A 20,500-nucleotide genomic window follows, 5' to 3' on the forward strand; every position below is an offset into this window, starting at 1 on the left:
ACATTTCTATCCTCTGACAGGCAGCTCTGTCTAGTCAATTCCAAGGGGAGAATATTAGCTTTGATATACTGAAAAATATAAAAAAGAAGACATTTGGATATTTTCTCTGCAGTGACCTTGCACTGACACTGAGAATACACCTGGTGATTGGATAGATTTTTGCATGTTGAGCAGTTTGAGGTCAAATATTTATGAGAAGCATACAGGGTGTTAAGTATACAGCCATACCAGCATTCTCTACGTTTACAAAGTGTGCCTTATCAACATATCTGAAAGGCAATGCTAACATAATGAAAGAGTATCTTTGTTTTGCAGTCATCACCTTGTGAGGGATGTGAGGGTTATAGTTTAGGGCAAAAGTGGGAGAAGATGGTATCAGTAACAGAGGGATAGAAGTCGGGTCTTTACATCAACTATGACACAGAAAGAGAAACTGTTATCCTCACTGTAGTCAGTGTTGGGTTAGTTACTCAAAAAAGTATTCCACTACACAATACTAATGTAGTAGCTTTTGAAAAAAGTAATGTGTTACATTACGTCACTCATAGCTAAAGGTAAAAGTTACTTTTGCATTACTCCTTGTCACCTGAGATGTTCTGTAATTTCATTGCCATTGAAAAATATAATGCAAAAACTTGCATTTTCCCACAGTAGTGTGATAAAATGTAGAAGCACTATTTAATGCAGTAAAAGGTGCAAGGATATTTGACAAATGTCAACACAAGAACTAATATTAGAAGACACGATAAGTTAGTCAGCAGTCAAGTATGTCAGCTATGTGTCATGTTAAGTCGTGTCAATAAAGTCAACTAAATACAGCTGAGTGGTTGCCTCCTGATAATTTTACACAACACTACAATTAGCACAAATCTTTATTCTAATAAGGAGGACATACACAAGACCCTTCCTTTCTGCTCTTTAATTCATAAAAGGTAACTGCAAAATTGTGAATATCTTACCAAAACAGCACCAAACAGAAAAATAGGTCAAGATTAAGACCACAGCAGTCAACATTTCCTCCTATCTCAGCTTTTGTGGTTACCTGCTGCTTTTGTTGAAAATCAAGCCTGGGCTGCTTGGTAGGTGTCAGCATCATGCAGTTGTCTTGTGCCTCATTCAAGGATGTCTCTGGCTTCTAGCTTTGTGTTATTCTGCTGCCTTTGTAGGTGTTTAAAAAGATTTGATGCAGTTTACAGCAGTGGAGAGTTGCTTCAGGCACAGTTTAAACTTTTACCATCACCTTCTTATCCTTTTGTGCAACAAATTTAATGTAGTGTTCAAATTAGGGAACAACCCTTTAATGTAGTTGGGTTCCTGTGTTGCCTGGATTGGACTAGGGTTTTTATTCTCAGTCTATCTGGGATTTTATGATGTCATTCTAACTTGACATGTTTTTCATGTTTACAATGTTCTGGTCAGTTTTCATGATGTTGGAGTTACAATGCTGGCTGAGTTTTTCATGGGCTCTTCTCTGGGGTTTTGTCTTGCTTGTTGTGTCTTGCTGTTGTGTTATGATGTTTTGTCATAATTGTGATGCTGCTTGCTTATTGTCAAAGCACTTTGTAAACCTCTGTTTTTAAAGGTGCTATACAAACAAATAGACCTGTAATCAAACAAAAAAAAAATAAAAAACTTAGTCAACCAAAATTACATCCAGGCACCAACCACTCCATTGGTCATTTAGGTAAAAACACAACAAAAGAAATCATCTCATCGGGGACCAGTTTAATCCATACAGGTTCCTTATCGCACCTGTATGGTAGTCTAAATGATCCTAAAATGAACATAACAAGCCTTTTGAAGCATTAATACTTTTTTTAGGCTCATTATCTCGTACTAGAAAAATAACTAATTGAGAGACGATTAGTGTGCACCTGCCTTTGATCACAAGATCTGTGATCCCAGTGCAGTAACTCTTTAAACTCATACAGCCTCCAAAATATCCCCAGATCACTGTTTTTCATTCATTTAAAACAGTAACTATTAACAGGATAACTTGATCCAACCCGCGACGTGTCATTTACAAGTATAAAGCAGACAGCATGCAGCGTTTATTTACTGAGGTGAGGGGAAAAAGTTCGCTAGTCGGGACTTAATGACTAGCACTCATCGCCTTTTATCTCCTCTGCTTTTTGTTTGTCTGTAAGAGAAGCTAATGTGAATACTAAAGGAGCTGATACCATGTAGCCCATTTGCAGACAGGTGAACAAAACTGACCGCGGGAGTTGATACTGTGAGGGAGGGCATTGCAGAGACACTTAGCAGTGCTACTTCAATACCAGCCTTCATCTTTGTGACGAGTCTAAGATGCTTTGTTTCTGAGTTATTTTGAGCGTTACTGCTGTATTATTATCAGGAAATAGCCCATTCTGAGTCACTTTGTGTGCTTTTCTACCTATATTTCCCAGAGCTGCATTGCTCCTCTGTCCTCAGCAGCACATCTCTCTATATTAGTCAGCTGCGGGGGGGGGGCATTACCTGGTTACCAGAGTGATCTTGGTCGGACAAAAGCTTTTGACCAATTGACCAATCAAATGAAGGCTGTCAGGCCTACAAATAAAGTCTATATTATTATTATCATTATTATTATAACACAATGTAAAGTAGAGCTTCTTTGATCTGGAAAATGGGAATAAAGATGTCATGAGGCTGTGTCAGGTTATACTTGCATATAACCAAAGCAGCTTGTTTCAGTCGTTTATGCAAGAGATGTTTATTCAAGAAAGCTTGAAGCTTTCAGTCAATTCATTTTTAATACAACCATAAAACTGGGTCAAGTCACCAAGGTTATCAAACTGTATCTATACAGAGCAAGGTGAAGGTGTGTCTTCTTGTCCAGTAAGATTCTCCTTTTTCTTAGATTAAAGACACATTTAAGGCTACTTCTCCCATTATCATTGAGCTTATAGGAATATTTTAACCTGTGCAGGAGTCACTGGCAGGTTAAAATGTTCTTCTTTTAATCCATTTCTTCTTTTTTATTTATCATACATTTGTTCAGTTATGATTCAGATTAATTTGTACTCATTTTTTCTTGTTGGCTTTGGGAGATCACTGGCTGAGCCAGCACCAAGGACTGATAAACAAAATCAAATTAATTTCAAGCATCATTGAGATCAAGAGAGACAGTGCTTACCTACCAGAAGCTATGATTCATACTTATGTTTGGACTGGAATCTATTGTGGGCAGACAAATTGGCATTTCAGCGCATTATACAAAAAGTACATCGTCTTCAAGTGTAGTTAACCAGAACTTGTACAAAATGTTATGTTCAAAGAGTCCTTGGGCCAGTCTTTACCAGTCTAATGGGTTTTATTATGTATTTCCTGTATTATTTTCTTACAAAAATCTTCTTACAATACCTACAACACTAAATCCTGTCATGTTATACGCAGGGATCAGAGCAGGTTTAGTGTAAGAGACATAAGAAAAAGCCCCCCAATATTCATTTAATTTACATCATCATGTGCTCTTTTTAATGTCAGGCTGGATATGTTTATTTGCAGCAGACAGATGTGGGTGGAAGTTTGTTGTATTAAACAGGCCTATTGTATTTATTTTTTTTATGTTGGACACGACATGTTGAGAAAGATTAAACAAGCTTTGTCAACTAATGAATTCATTTCTGCTTGAACAACAGGATTAGCAACCTGCATGTTGACATCTTCAGAGAGAATTACTCTGGCTGTAAATGGAGCTGTCAAAAAGCACATTTACCATCTCTACTAAAAATGCAGGACTGAGCCCTGGTGTTCAAATGATTGTATGTAGTGGATAAAAAACAGAAATGTATGATAAAATGAATTCCATCAACACTGGTTTTCTTGGGCATTGTTGAAATATGCTTACGAAGTCAACTTCTTCCACTGTCATTGTAAAGAGAGTTTTTTCAATTGCACAATAAACTAACCATATTGGTTTATCCTTATAATACTTTTTGAACTGGCTTGTTATATTTACATTTCTTTTATTTGTGGCTTTTGTCCATCTTGACCCTCAATCTGGATTTATTTTCAACAGTATGCCTTTTGGGTTTAAAACTACTGAACAGCAATTTTTATTTTTTGATGCATTTTAGATAAACCTGGTGATGTGTTGACAGCTGTTTTAAATAAACAATGGAAAAAAAAAACAGACCTTACTTGGACAAACAAGACCTCATCTAGCAACATAGCCATTACAGAGAAAAGAAATAGCTAGCTAGCTCGCAACAGAGGGGTTCAAAAATGCCCCAGTTGTGAAAAGTAGGGCTAATCCCTGTATGGGGCAAGGAACCGCATGTTTAAGCCAATCAGTGGAGATCAGTCAATGTCATAAAAAGTCGCATCACATCATCCCACCAATCAGCAGTGGCCTAGAGTGTCTCAAACTTCCTGTTTCCACCAGGACTCACAGAATGCAGTTTTATGTCTCTTCTGGTCCCAAGTAAAAGGCCCTAAAATCACAACTAACCATGGTAAGTTGATGAAAATTAAACATTAGACCGATGAATAGTAGTGCTAAATGTCATGATAGGTTTTGTTTGAGTCGGATTTCTTGCAAATACTGCGATTTTAGTGTGAAAAATGGAGGAACTGTTTTTGATCATGTGCCTGTAGAGGTGTAAAATGTCTACATTTAGGCATATTGCCTTTTCATCTGGCAAACAATACTAAGCATATTTTCTTGACAAATACTTACAACAAAGAATACTAGTACTCTATAATATAGTTATAGAATCATATATCATATAGAAATAGAATCATCATGTACAGCCTCTCTGTGACCCTAAAGTTGTTTTTCCTGTTGATTCTTGTCAGTTTTGCAGCTAAATATCAAAATTACAATAACACAGGGGGCCTCATCACAGGCTGCCTTTTTCCTTTCTCCATTATGCTCTGTTTAGTCAGCATGACATGATGTCGGAACAGCCCACCACTGGCTAAGAGATACTCACAAAGGGAAAACAATATGAGGCTAGCATTCAAGCTAGCGGTAATCGATGATAAAAATGAATTAAAATGAGTTAAAAGTATTCAGTAATGACTTTACTGGTGTGGATTTAATCTATAAAGTCCTGATAAGTCACCTGAGTTCCTCACTTGCAACAAATGCTACCCTAAGGGATTCAAAGGCATGGATAGCATACAACCAAACCCAACTCTGTATGGTATGACTCTGAAAGTAGCATCACTCAGTCAGTCAGTCAATCAGTCAGTCAGTCAATCAGATACAGACAGAGCCATCTGTAGGGCTGACCTCAGCCAGAAACTAGTAAGAGGCTATGACTTATGGTTCAAAAGCTATCTAACTTTTAACAAACTGTGCCATTTCTTGTTGCGTACGACAGCGCTGGTCTGGAGGGTTTTTTTAACAAAAACATACAGAGAATAACTGTCATGCAGCCTCCAAACTCTGCTGCAGTGGGTCCTTTGGGTCTTCTTTGCTGCTATCTCATGCATGCAAGCATTTTCAGCAGCAAGAAGAATTTATTTCCAGTTTATAACGCTACCATTTAACATGGTTAAATAAAGCAAAATATAGTTAAATAAAATGTGATGGGAACTGTGCATAAACATGTGTACTCACCAAAACCAATAAGTGCATTTTAAGCAGTATCAGACATAGCCTATTTCTGAGACTGGTATTTGAATCTGAACAACTCTAATATAATTAGTAAAATATATGTGATTTTAGTCTGTTTTACAATTTAACAGTTTTATTATATCAAATGGCATAAATCTGTATTAAAATTTATTGTTAGTATTACATATTTTTGGCCTAATCAATGCTAAAATTCACTTAGTAAGTCCATTTTTTTATATCTTTTAGGTTTCCTACTGGAATAATCTGGTGGCAACCCCATTATTGCCATACTCAAAAATAACTGTGTATAAAATAAATACTTTGTTTTTTTCTTTTTTGCCCTAAACAGGCAAGGAAACATATATGCCCACTTCACTGATCATAATTTCCATCATTTTAATGGAAAAATAAGTGACAAAAGTAAAAAAAAAAAGAAGTCCTGGCTGTCCACCGATTATATTCTAGGGCCTCAATTTTGAATTTCCAAGTATTTCAATGAATGTCCAAAGGGTTAAATCGATGTTCATCGCTGTTTAGTCAATGGCCGACACCAGTACTGCTGGTTCTTTCACCATCTCTCATGTTTAACCACGATCAGATCAGTTTGTCCAGCAGCTGGCTTCTTCTGCACAGTAACATTTCTCTTATTTTATACAGAAAAAAGGTTTAGAACAACAGATAATCAATGGCTGCTGGTATCTTTTCACGCCTTTTTTATTTTCTGACGGCTTATTTTAAACTGGCACATTGTTGCATCCCTTTATTATCTGGATAATTCATGTAAACACCGAACACACCTCTGAAATTCTTTAGCTCATTCCTTTGTCAGTAGGATATAATACATCCAAAGAAATAAGCGAGAAAATTTTAATCACAATTTTCAATCATTCTCTTATGCATGCATTTAAAGAACAGACGCATAAACTGAAATGAGGTAGACATTATATGAAAAGAAGGTAAGAAAGCAATTACAAACCATCATCTTTATTGACTCCACACTCAGTGATGGCAAGTGCTGCTTTACTGGAACATTGAACTAAAACAGTTTCACTAATTGCTGAGGAAACCACAGGAGACTCATCAGGTGAGTACAGTAAATTAAAACCAGCTCTGAGACTTTTTCAGCTGAAAGCACAATGAAGCGGTAGACCAATAATGTGTCAAGTTACTTTCCAGTGGCCAAAGAAGAATGATTGGATCATGGCTAATGTATATTTGATCATTTTAAAGTGGTTTACCTTGCCTATATTTTTAAATTTAAATAAACTTCTTAAAGTCAGACAGTAAAAATTTGAGTCAGCACTAACCTTGAGTGTCCAAAGTTGCCCATTCTGCTGAAACTAGCCCTGCCTTCAAACCCATCACACCAGTATGAGAAATAAATGGACTGGAGAGAAGGTACAACTCTAAGTGACAGGGAGGCCACAAAACACTTTCTCCTGGTTTTTCTGAGATGCTCTCTCTGACTGGCAGCAGCATATCATTTCTGTCGATTTATTCTGAAGGATGTGTTCTCCTGACCTGCAGATGGGGGCATTTGTCTGCCGGTCAGAGGAGTGCAATCAGAATTCATTGTACCTCCACTCAAGGAATTCAACATGCCATCTATTAAATGTGGAGAGAACTTAGTGCTGAACTCCAGAGTGACTCACTGAGTCACAATTAGTATTTCGCTCAATCCTGTCACAATCCACTCAGAAACTCATTCACTGTCTTTGAACAAAGTTAAACAAGAGACAGCGGAGCACATTTTAAAATGCATCCCCTGCTTTGTGGCTGTTAGTTTTAAATCCAGACACTAAATACACCCCAACGTACTCTGACAACAAAACAAGGCATTTATTTTGACGCTCTTTGTTTTAGTCAATAAGCTGTTCAACAAACATTTAAATTAGGAATCTCAGCTTACTCATGTTTACTGCTTCTAAATGCAGGCAAAAAAATAACGCAGAGCAGAAACTTGGACGTTTGTAACATTGACTTTAAACCTATCCTGGTTTTGATAGTTTGTCAAACATGGTATTTAAATAGAACATGAGAAACCAGGTTATTCATAACCCTGATGACAGATTTCTTATTTTTCGTGAGCCTGATTAGTAAACATGTCAGACACTTTTCAAACAAGGAATATTCAGACACCTGGAGAAATATTTCCGTACCACAGCGTCCTAGTTTTCTTCAGAACTGTGAGCAACATGACAAGGTCTCTTTAAATCAGCTAAGACATATTTCAGAAACCAGAATACGATTTAAATTTGCACATTTAACACGGCTAATAATGGGAAGTCTCTAAGCTGCAGTGTCAGATGAAGGGCCTCTTTGAGGGTTTTCAAGTCTAAGCCTCATCACTTTATGAAAATGCTTCCCTAGCTAAGTTTGTAAATTTCAAAACTATAAAAATTTAACAAGTTCTAAATAACTGAAATAATTGAATCACTACCTTATCGTGGTGGGGGGGTTGTGAGGCCCTGTGAACCTGGGAGACGTGTTTTGGGAGGCATAGGCTCCTGGTCCGGTCTCTCAAGGCAAATTGGTTCCAGATAAACAGCGATTCAAACACTTTTCATGAACCGACAAATCAGTAGATCAGATATGTCGTGGAATAGTCTCACTAATAAATGACTCATCATTATACCATTGCTTACCTCTTGAGGTTTATTTGGTGGATAGTGAATCAACATTTCCATTAAAAGTGGGTTTATGACAAAATGTGGGAGAAAAGCTGTTAAAGAGGCGCAGCTAAACTCTTAGCTCAGAACAAGACACCTCAAGACTCGTGTCTCCTTTCATCTGGGTAGATGTGAAGGAGGAGGTCACCAGGACTAAGTGATTGTGATATCAATCACCTCTACACTATGTAAATAACTTAAACTGTGGGGAAAATCCTTTTTTGTACAGTAGGGATGATACCCAATGTATGTGGAAAATTCCTGAGCATTATAGCAGCATGTAGGTCCATTAAGGGCTTTAATGTACTAACTTTCCTCTGTTCCCAGTGCTCTTGCCCCTTATCTGACATTCCCAGAGCATCAGGATAGTGTTACTTCAAACAACCTACAGACAAAGACAACTTGTTAGGATTAAGAAAAGGATTCTTTTGGGGAGAATAAGCACAAAGAGCAGGATTATTGGGTGATATACATGCTGTAAGTGTGGTTTAATCTAATGGTAAAGTAATATAGTAATGGGTCATGTTCAAATCAAATGTAGAACCAGTCCTTACATTCATACTTCTCAAATTGAAACAGCAGCCAGAGGGCTTTGCCACTCAACCCTCTTGCACTTGTATACTGTTTTAAGGCTAAAAAGGCCTTTGCCAGGCTCTTAGGATGAGCTGTCTATGGTTTGAATGAAAATGATGAACCTTTCCCATCAAATATGCATCAGTTAAAGTAAGGGTGTCTACGGACATCTTTTCAAAAAACTCTGGTGTCTGCTGTGCTGAAAGTTTTGATGTAAAGGTGTGAAATACTTTTTAACAGGTTCCTGGAAAGAGTTCAGTTATGTAAGTTCTTGCCAAGAAATTGAGGATCACAGTTCATCCATTCAGCTTATCCAGTCTCATTTACTGCCACAGTCATCCACCTGTCAGTCCAGTTACAAAGACATCTCACAAAGGGTAGGTCAAAAACAAAGCCTCCTCTGGGAATGAGAATATTTCCTGCAGTGTTATCAATGTCATCAGTAGGCAGTATCAATTAGACACCATGAACAAGGCATATGTAATATCTCAGCTGCTCCACTGCATGATCAGGTCTGTAGGTGGTAACTGTGAGTTCCATTTAGATTCAATTTTACATAATTATAACTAATTATCTATTATTGTTTTAATATAACAGGTTTAAATTAACAATCCTTAATATAGAAATGCCTAATTAGCCTTCAGTTTGAAAGGGTTAGAATATAGGTGTTCAGAAACATCAAAAGACCAAATCAATTTTCGGGCGTTTTTTCTAACTTTTAATTTGCGACTGTGATCAGTAGTGTGTGCTTAAGAAGGTGTCCCATGGGGGTTAAGACCAGGATAGCCATTCAGTTCATAAATTGCTTTTTAGCAGCCGGTAATCCGGTTGGGTGGTCTCAGATGATGGCCCCTGCAAAACCATTTGCAAACCACTTCAGATTAAAGGTCTTGGGAAATTAATATCAAACAATACCTCTGTAAGTGTGCTACAGACTGATTTAAACAGTGTTGTTTTTATATGTGACCCTGATGACAGAATGAGCAGCTTTATTCCTATATACAAAATAACAAACCACTTCAAAAATGGACTTGCACCGATTGGCTGGTGGATGACTGGGATCCATCAATCTTTAGCCAGCTCAGCCCTGACCAGTGACCTGCTGGTTTTCTCAAAGATAACCAGTGCACACAGTGAAACAAGCACTCAAACAGCCATACAGACACAAGCTAGCATGTCAGCGATGTGGTGGGAGATGACCATCATCAGAAGAGAAAAAGCACAAATACATACACTTGCTCCAAATGCCTAGCATCTTTCTACCAGTGGTGGATCAATGCATCCCCCCTGCCTGTATCTATGCGTGCACTCCCACTATCTCTCTCTCCCACACGAGCTGGAAGGTAGAGGTACATTAAAATAAAATATTATTCAATTGAAATTCCAGTAATATTTGTTTGGTCACAGTGGGCCCATTACCTGTGCAACAAAACCTCAGTGTGGAAACATGTTTAGAACACACATGACATGAGACTACAGATGTTTCTTTTCCATTTTTTACTTCCCAACACTGATTCTAAAACCAAGGTGTTGGGTATTGGCAGATATAGCCAATACCAATAACTTTCTTGACTGACTCTGCAGAGAGACTTGTCAAGATACTTAAATTCATTTCAAGGGAAAAGAGGAAAAACATGTCAGTTATTGTGTATGTTGTACTTTGTTTGGTACACAAATGTTTAACTAAAAAAAAAATAACAGCTGTAAAGTCATAATTGTTTTCTGATGTAAGCACAAGTGATGTCAGATAGAATTGGTTAGAAATAGCTTTGCTCACTACTATTAACCCCCTCTTACCCCCAGATGTGCATAAACACATCCAATGAACTTATTTTTTAAAATCAACAATTGAAAAAAGAAAAAAAAAAAGATCGGTTCTTATCGGTTATCGGCCATCAAGAGTAGGGAATTATCTGGTATAGGTTTCGGTTCAAAAAAATACTTATCGTGCATCACTAATTATGGTATTTCTGCATGTGGCAGATCTCAGCGTTTTACTGGAAGTCAGAGGTGTACAGGGTGAACAAGACCAGAGAGAGCACAGTCTCCTGTGGTGTTCCAGTGCTGCTGACCACTTTCAGATGACTGTCAGCTTGTCTCTCAGTAGGACGGGATACCAAAAGCAATCACAAATACCATTCACTGAGGCTGTAAGAAGGAGAAAAGCAGTCAGACAAGGGTTATAAGAAAGAACCAAATGAAATGATCATTGATTGCAGTTACTTGTTGTAATTCATCATTCCTTTAGGAATCAGTAGAATGAAGCTAGAGAGAGTGAATCTGAACTTTCCAGCAAAAAAGTGATCTCTATTTAAAACCAAATGAGACCAAAAGTTCTCTTCTTTAAAATATTCATCCTTGTGTGAAAAAAATAAAGACATCACCATTTCAACACATTAATTAGTTCTCACAATACTATGTGTATGGTTTGATTAGATTTAAACACAGAGATAACTTTATTTTAGAAGATATCAGGAAGCCAACAGTAATCTCACATATATCTGTTGTTTTGTTGACCCATTTTATTTACCCTCACCTCTTCTCTTTGTACACTTTACAACACCACACTTCTTCGTCCTTTGCTTCTCATGGACCAGAGTCATAATTACAGTGCTGCTGGAGGGTGTTGTGGCATGAAAAGAAACTCTGAGATGACTGATGCTCTGGTTTTTCTTGGAAGAAAAATAAAACCTAGTTTTGTACTTTCCTCAGCCAGGAAAATCTCCTTTATCCTCACCTAACATTTGATGTAGCAGCTTCAAGAAGCTGACAGTGACCTAGATGTTTAAATAGATCTAACCATAGTGATAGCAAGTCAATGCTACAACCCCACAGCCAAGGAAGACACTGTGTATAGATATAGATATGAATGACATCATGGACATTATCATCAGCCTCCAACTTTGTCTGTTAATGCAGAACTCATGTATTACTATTTATCTTTAAATTGAAAAACTGCTGCATTGAGGTTTGTAAGGTTCCCAGCAGAAAGACTATAATTCATAGGAATCCTCCTCACTGCAGCAACAGCTTACTGTACCCTCAACCCCCTCCAACAGCACCCAACAATGAGCACTGATCATCACACGTGGTTCAATTGTTTTTCTGATTAATGAATCATGTTCATTAACATAAACCACCAAAAATGGAGGTGATTATTTCAACCTTGCCTAGCTTGGTGGTTTTACAGGCTTACAGTCAAACCCACACATGAGAGACAAGCATCTAATTATACACTGTACATGTCAGAGAAAATTTATTAATCTTGTGGAATATATTGTCATCAAAAGCATTTATGGAGATCAAGAACAAGCAGCATGGGGTCAGTGTGGACTCAACTGGGCATAATTTCATCAGAGTTGCAAGCTATATGAAGACTAGATAATGTGGGGGTGTGAGCCTTTCCAGGCTGGCTGTGAATTAAGTGGCTTGAGTATTCTTATTTTTCCTCATTTTTCTCACTAGGGTTGAAATGCTTATTTAAAACTGTAAATAGGGGGGGAGGGGGCTTAATCTAAAACTTAACATGGATATTCCAAAGCTGCCAAAATAGAGTTTAAATGTCTATATTCTTAAAAATGAAAGAAAACATTTTTTGAATGGTCAAATCAAAATTATATTTTTTATGCTTTTACTTTGCCTCCCTCCTTACAAACATACATAAATACTTTAAGATCAAACTAATGACAACAGCCTGACGATATGATTTGAATGAAAGATTCCTGTAGTGGGATTCTGCTTTTATTACGTCCTCTTGCAATTATTTTGTGAATGCTATTGGGATATGATACATGCACTGGTTGTAGGGCGTCAACGATTCGTCGACATAATCGTTTGTGTCGACTATAAAAATTTGTCGACGCGGGAATGCAAGTGTCGGCGTGTCATATTATTGGTTTTTTAGATTGGTAAAATCTAATACCGGACGGTAAGGACTCATCTGTACTTGCAGTTCACTAAAGGAAGTGGTGGGGGCAGTATCACTCTCACTGTTTACATTATTCACAGAAACTAAGAAGAAGTAGTTAAGCATGGCGGAAAGTACGGAGAACACTCCAAAAAGCCGACCCAAAGCTTCTAAAGTTTGGGAACATTTTACAGAAAACAAATTGGCGAAACAAGTCAACTGCAAACTGTGTCAAATCAAACTCTCATACCATGGCAGCACTACGGCAAGGCACGAACACCTGAAAACGTAAACACACTGTAGCTGCCGCGTCTTCAAATACCATGAGTGGGCAAGTTTGCAAGTTGCATGAATGTCTTTTAGATCTTTTGCATTTACTTACTGAGCCCTTTGTGCTTCAGGCATGAGGATTAATTCCAGTAGCCTACTTATAACGTTGGTGCCGTACGTTAATCAGTCGGAAAACCATCTTTGATATTTGTTAAGGTAATGGTTTTTTCAGTAACGCTATTTAGTGTGCAATTTACTTTAGTTATCAGTTCAATACTTTTATATTAGAGGAAAAACAAACCTTGACGATGTAGCAACTTGACATGTCATGTCAATTTGCTAAACCATTAAGTTTTCACAGGTGTGCATGCATAAGAAGGCAAGGTAAAACGGGGATCCAAAATAGTATGCCAAATAGCCACGATTAGTCGACCAATCGTAAAATTAATCACCAGATTAGTCGACATGAAAAATAATCATTTGTTGCAGCCCTAATTGGTTATCAAGGAAAATGCAGACAATAATGACGGTTTTGAAGTGTCTATTTCTCAACTCAAAACACAAATATTTGGAAAAATGCAACAGTGACACTATTTTAAACTTAACAGCCTTTCTGCAGGCATTTTTGTAAACATTTTAAGTACTACTTCATACAAAAATAAATTCAGTCTTTTATGTGATTATGTAATTGCACAGCCTTACATGGTGACTGCGGTTGCCCTTAGATTTAACTCTACAGCACTACTGCATATCTGTGAGTATTTTCAGCAGTGTTTGTTAGGGGTGCACCGATCGATTGGCCAAAATCGGTATCGGCGCCGATTTCCTTAATTGTAGGAGATCGGCGATCGGCCGATCCTTGTAAATAAGATCGGTGGATGAGGTCGGTTTCATATGCTTCTACCTACTAAAATGTGAAAAATGAAAGACTAAACGAACTGATATAATTCAGTAGTTTGGACAGCAATGCTTTAAACTTTTCATTTAGATTTGAGAGAACTACCTCATGTGCAGTTAAAACAACAAGTTTGTATTGTTTCATGGGTATTGTTCAATGTTTTTCAATAAAATATGATTGGAACATTAAAGGTGTATGCTGTCAGTTATAAAAAAAAAATCAGTATTGGCCAAAATCGGAATCGGCAGGTCAGGCTTTTTAAAGATCGGTGATCGGCCAGAAAATTGCAATCGGTGCACCCCTAGTGTTTGTGAATAAAAAATAGAACATTTTATAATCTAATAGTTTACCTACTTGCTAAAAGCTTTAATATGCATAATCTCACAATCAGGCTGGGCTCTGTTTCTGTCAGCCACAGGGTTTGAATCATGCAATAACCTGTTCTCACATTCACACCAATGATTCATCACAATGTCTGCATATCTTACGTGGGATGAAAAATGAGTGTGAAGCTCAATATTGAGGATAATTCTCTTCTGGGAGTTTGCAACACAACATTTAAGAACAGGCAAAGTTCCACAAAACTAATTACAAGGCAGTGTCTGACCCTTGTATCGTTTAGAGATGAATAACTGTTGAGGCTGCGTTAATCTCACACTGCCTCACTCTGTGTATTTGAAGGTGGTGGTTTGTATGATAATGATACAGCACATGCCTGCCTGAGATTGAACCCTTCAAACCAAAAATCAGGAGAGCCAAATTCATGCCCCTAGGAAATATCTCCACTAAGGTCGATGGTGACACATTAAACATTATTACATTTTTTCCTTGCAGGCTGGAAATTTCCCACGATGGCCCAACACAAAATAAATTCTGAGTTGCTAATGGAGGCTCTGTTGTTTAATAAAATGAAGGTTTAAAAAGGTATTTTTTATGAGGGTGTTTTTTCATCATCATTGAGGAGCAAAGGCCATTATTATCACAGGATTATTTGTTGCCATCATTCCCCAGCATTGCCTACTTAAGGCAGGAGCTGTAAAGAAGAGCTACGGTCTCTAAAGGGGGAGATATACAGCAAGCAGGGCTTCACGTGACAAATGAGGAGCTTGGCCCACGCTTATTTATGGCTACTTAAAGCTGTCAGTTGGAGATGATAAAGGGTGACCGCTTGATTAGAAAGTGTTAGATCGGTCCAGTCCTTGTGACCCATGACAGGAACAGATGAGCAGGGGAAAGGTGGTGATAGCGCTGGGGAGAGTGTTTTTTTCCTGACAGGTTGACTGGTTTGGGCTTTGGCAGACAAGAAAAGGATGACTGAAGAGGATATGGATGTCTAGTTGTTTTGAGAGGTGTGCTTGTGTCAGCTTTTTTTTTTTTAAATCCAACCTACTTTTTTTATGATCGACATCAAGCGAGGTGCTGAATTGGGTGTCATACTTCTAAAAGTCATTGTCAAGTTAATTGATTCTTTCGTACAAAACTGGGATTAGAAGATGAAAGGAAAAAGGCAGAGAACAATGGAATGGGTGCTTGTAGCTCTCTTGGGTGATGGGTGAAGGAATGGATTTGAAAAAAATCAATTTGCAATCACCTTTATTACCACATTATGACCTTTACTTGGACATTTCAAATGTGGTCCTTAAGCATGGGACTGGCTGGGGTGGGGGTGGTGAAGTTACCCTAGTCCCTCTCCCATTTCTTTTCACCAAACAGCACTACAGAAATCTATCAAAAGAGCTTTCATTCTTTCTCCCTTTTAAATATATTTTTCACACCTCTCCCTCTCTTTCCAAGCAGTTTTTAAAATAAACTTGTCAATAATTCTGATGCAGAAATGAATGCCATGCACACTACTACAGCTTCAGCTGTACACAGACCCTCAAGTAACAGAGCTTTTGGATGTTCTACTTGCAGCCTCAGAATTTCATATTGCTTATCTGCCATCTTCTGTATTAAGTGGATCTTCCACTGCAATGCAGTTAAGCAGCAGTTCAAAGACTGATAGGCACTCTCAGCCTTTTTTCCTAAATTGCTGCTGCTGTGCCATCTTGTTAAGTGGGTGGTTAAGTACCATGGTCTCGCTGAAGAGTGTTCTGTTGGCTGATGGACCAGGATTTGCTGACAGATAGGGAGTCACATACACCACCAACAATCTCACCACTTTGATCACAACTCAAATGCCACAAATCTGCACTCAGGCCATAAAAAATATAAAGATCTGCTGCTGTTTTATCTTTTTGTCATGGAGAACCCATCCCTGTCTTTGATTTTTCCAGAGTGTAGAAACAATAGATCTACATTTGGACCCTGTTTGATAAACAGGCTTAAAAAATGAACATGACAACACCAGTAGCTTCTTAGTTATGTCAATGCACACCATATACAGAGGCTGTTGCCCTCGAAGCTGTCGACCCATGTTAAAATCTGGCCTACGGCTTCTTTTATGCATGTCATTCCCCGCTCATTCTTCCCTAGTTTCCAAATCTATCCAATGTCCTATCTGAACAGAAACAAAAAAGCCCCTAAAGAAATCTTATAATAAAATAAAATCCACTAAATGCACACCAAGCTTACATTTCGGAACATTTGTAAAGTTGTGAGAGGCAAGAAGAAGACTTTTCGCCCCCTTAATTAATAGGCTATTTAACTGGGTTACATTTTATCATTATTTAAAATTCATAGCCTTTATCCTTGATGAGTTTGCATTGAAAAGATAATTTTCTTTAATTGTCTCCATTAACCTAAAAACACCCTCATAAAAGACTTGTCTAAGAGCACAGTGGTCTGTTTCATTTGTATTCTTTGTAGACTTATCTTTACCTTGTTTCAAGATGATCGACAAGAGGGTCACAAAAAGTAAGCTGGGACTTTTCCTCTTGAAGGGTTACTACAGATAAAATGCTCCTATAGCTAGTATAAGGCAGATCAAGTTCATGCGTTTACTGCTTTTGTGTGTTTTAACATGCAATGATCTAACAGAAGAGTTGCTTTTATTGCTATTTACTTCTTCAATGTATTATTTTCCCACTAGCAGCCAGTGTAATATATGTAGAGGTTTCCTTTATTACTGTATACAAGCATTCAAAATGAGCCTGGAAACCAGGTGTATGCTGCAGAGGTTGGATGAGGAAGAAACACTAAAACTCATCCATTATGCTAAAAATACTGATGTGGTTTTTGGTCTAAAGCACCCAGCTTTTGAGTAGCGTGTTTCTTTTGTTAATATGTCAAATCTTCTTTCCCCTTTATTAAATCATACATTTCCTTTTATTCAAATAAACTCAGCAGAATAAGTAATAAAATTTGTTGATTATTTGTTGTAACAATGCTTATGGTAATAAATTTTGGCAACAGCTACCGTTGGAAAGCCTGGTGTGGTGACAAATTTGCAAGGAACAAGCATTTGTGGGATGAACAGCAGAGCTGAAAATGTCAGCTGTGCCTATGAAACATTTGCCAAATCTCTGCCAAACAGCTTATTCTGCCATTGACTCTTGTTTGGTGGATTGGGTGATTTAAGTCTTAAGAAATAACGCATTTTTGCAATTGAACAATCTATTCATTGAACAAACGGGAGCCTAAGTAGAGTGGTGGAAGAACCATACAAAATCACAACAGCCTGGCACCTCCTCCTCATGCAAGTCATCAGCCTGGTCACACACTGCTGTGGGATGGCTTCCCATTCTTCAACCAGCATGTGTTGCAAGTCAGCCAGTTTGGTTGTGCTGGTCACTCAGGCACAAACAGCTTACCCAAGCTGACCCCACAACTGTTTAGTGGGGGCAGGCCATTCCATCCTCTCCACTCCCAAATTCTAGAGGTAGTCTCTGATAAACCCTGCTCTGTTTGGGTGAGTGTTGTCATATTGGAGGATAGAGTTCGGTCCCAGACTGTGGAGATATGGGATTGCCACTGGTTGCAGAATCTCATCTCAGTATCTCTGCACTGAGATTGCCTCCAGTGATAACAATTTCTATTTACAGAAACAGCAAAACAAGCTGTTTGGCACTGTCAGAGAAGATCTGGCAAATTTTCATGGGAGCAGCCCACATACTCTGCTCTGCTGCTCATCCCACAAATCCATGTTCCTTACAAATCTAGCATCATTTAAAAGGAAGATAAACAGGCCTACCAATGATTAGTTTTATTGTTAAGAAGCACTGTTACAACAAAGACACAAATTTGTGATGCTCGCTTGGACAGCTCAAGTGATTTCATAAAATGCCTCAGTGGCACTTAACACAACAGTTATTAAAGAAAGGAGTTTATTTTTAAGTAAAGTGAAAAGGCATTCCGCAGTGTTGGAGCATTCTGATCTGATTTTGCAATTATGATAAGGTCATAGAATTTTTTTTCCAAAGCTGAAGCAAGCATCAGCCAGAAAATGAAAGAAAAAGCCCAGCACAGCAGTAAAACACTTTTCTAGACAAAAATAAGTAAAGAAATAAAATGTTGCAAAAAACATAAGCCCCTGTTTGCAAGCACTTTCTCACTGTGTCCTAATCATTCAGAAATGACTGATAAATCAAAGTACCACTCTTATACCACAAATGCCAGCCATAGAAAAATGAATGACTCTGTTGCTACAAAGCCAATTTATGTAGATTTAATATGATTTTATATATGGACAAGTCCCTGTTCATCCCTGCATAATGCTGACTGTTATAAAGCGATGTTGGTTAGTTGCCATGTTTTGAGCCTCCTACATCAGAGGGATACTGACAGTATGACACCGACAGGGTCGTGATCATGTGTCTTGGGGCCTTATTACGCTTTGATATGTGACAGAGATGCAGATTTTTAAAAGACAAATGTTCCCTGACAGGAACTGATTTTTAGAATCCAATTAGATTGTCTTTCAGGTGTGACCATGAAGCCTTCTTCATCATCTTCCCACTTACACAATTTTTCTTTAAATTATTTAATTAATTTTCCTATAATTGCTTCTTTTTATTCCTGATCGGTTCTTCAGGTAGTACACTGGGCATAAACAGCCCTCCACCTTCTTACTGTTTCTGGTCATTCTTCCTCTCTTTTCCATTTCCCAGCTCCTTTGGTGGTGTTTGTCTCTTTTGGTTGTCTTGCGATATAAAGCAACTCTTGGAATGGTTGTTGCTTCCATAGGGATCCATGTCTAATCCAGATCCATCTGTATAACGTTGCATGCATTTTGTCTCACCGAGGGATTCTGAAAAGGGTGTTGTTAAAAATGGTGCTACTTTAAGTTTAACTGTCTTTTCAAGTTAAAGCTGGTTTTAAGACTCCTGCCATCACAATAGTGTTGTTAGTTAATTTTTATAAATCTGATGATTTTAGGATATACAGCTAATAAGAAACCGTCAATGATAAAATGGATGGTTTAAAAAAAATGTTTTATAAAGGCATATCAAAGTTGCTTAAAGGGATTTTGCCCAGGTCAGTACGGTTCCTGAGTCACAAAAATGAAACTAGGGCTGCAAGCAGCACTGAATGGGCCCTTGCACCCAAGCACATGTCCAGGTTTGCTCCCTGTGGGAAACATGACAAAATGGGCTAATGCACTGATGTCTATTAGTTACAGAAAAGCTCAATAACTATGAATTGTAATGTCTTTACACAAACATGAGTGTGAATGTACCAACTAAGTAACAAACTGAATCATGTCATTTAGCACTTAACAGATCTTACTAAAAGTTGGCAGGCTGACAGATATTTCATGTTGGCATGCAGATGTTAAGAAGTGGTCTGGTATCCCACAACATAAGTTTGACGTAGTTTGCACCCTGTATATTGAAACAATACTTAACTTCCTGTGATATGGTGAGACATCAAAAAGACAACTGCCCAAGCCATGCCCTGTAAGTTCTGTATATGAGCAATTTAGCCATGCACACTGACAAAATCCATATGTCATCTCTTTTTGCCAGCGAGCATTTTTGTGCCAAGTTTTATGGCTCTACAAGTGTTTTAAGCCATTCAAAGTATTACAACCCCTTTATGTAAAATGATCAGTCACCATAGTGACAACTGTAGTGTCAGACCTTTGAGCTCATAAGGAAAGCATGGGAACTATTTAAGATTTTTAAATCAATTTTAAGTGAGATTTGGTCAACTATGCAAGAACTGTGCATGTTAGTTTCAGGAAATGTCAGTGTGTACCATTTTGAGCCAGCATGGCCACGCCCTTTAAGTTTTGTACAATATTTCAGGAATTTGAGGAATCCAAAAAATATCAGGATTGGATGGATGCCTTCAGCCAGACAATTGTAGGAGGATCCCTGGAATGGCTAATTTATTCAACTCCTAATCCAAAATTAAAAAGAAGACTTGCTCTTGATTCGTCAACATTGCTCCAAGAGGCTTTTTTGTAAGTCCTTGGCATGCTGAATATGTCTACCGAAACTTCCAAATCCTTGGGTTAATGTGCTGCAGGGGCTGATTATGTGATTTATTGTAAGGGGTGTAACTGAGCCATTTAACCATGCACCAACACAATCTATTCGAATAAATTCATATTGGGGTTTAATGTGATTAATTTGTGAGTTTAACTTTGTGCATTATTTAGTATGTTGTTCTGCTTCGAGTGATTTAAGGGTGGCTGTCAATTTATCCTGACTGGGATCACCCGGGCCTGATGA

Source organism: Cheilinus undulatus, linkage group 11 (genome assembly GCF_018320785.1).
Source record: "Cheilinus undulatus linkage group 11, ASM1832078v1, whole genome shotgun sequence".
Classification (NCBI taxonomy): Eukaryota; Metazoa; Chordata; class Actinopteri; order Labriformes; family Labridae; genus Cheilinus; species Cheilinus undulatus.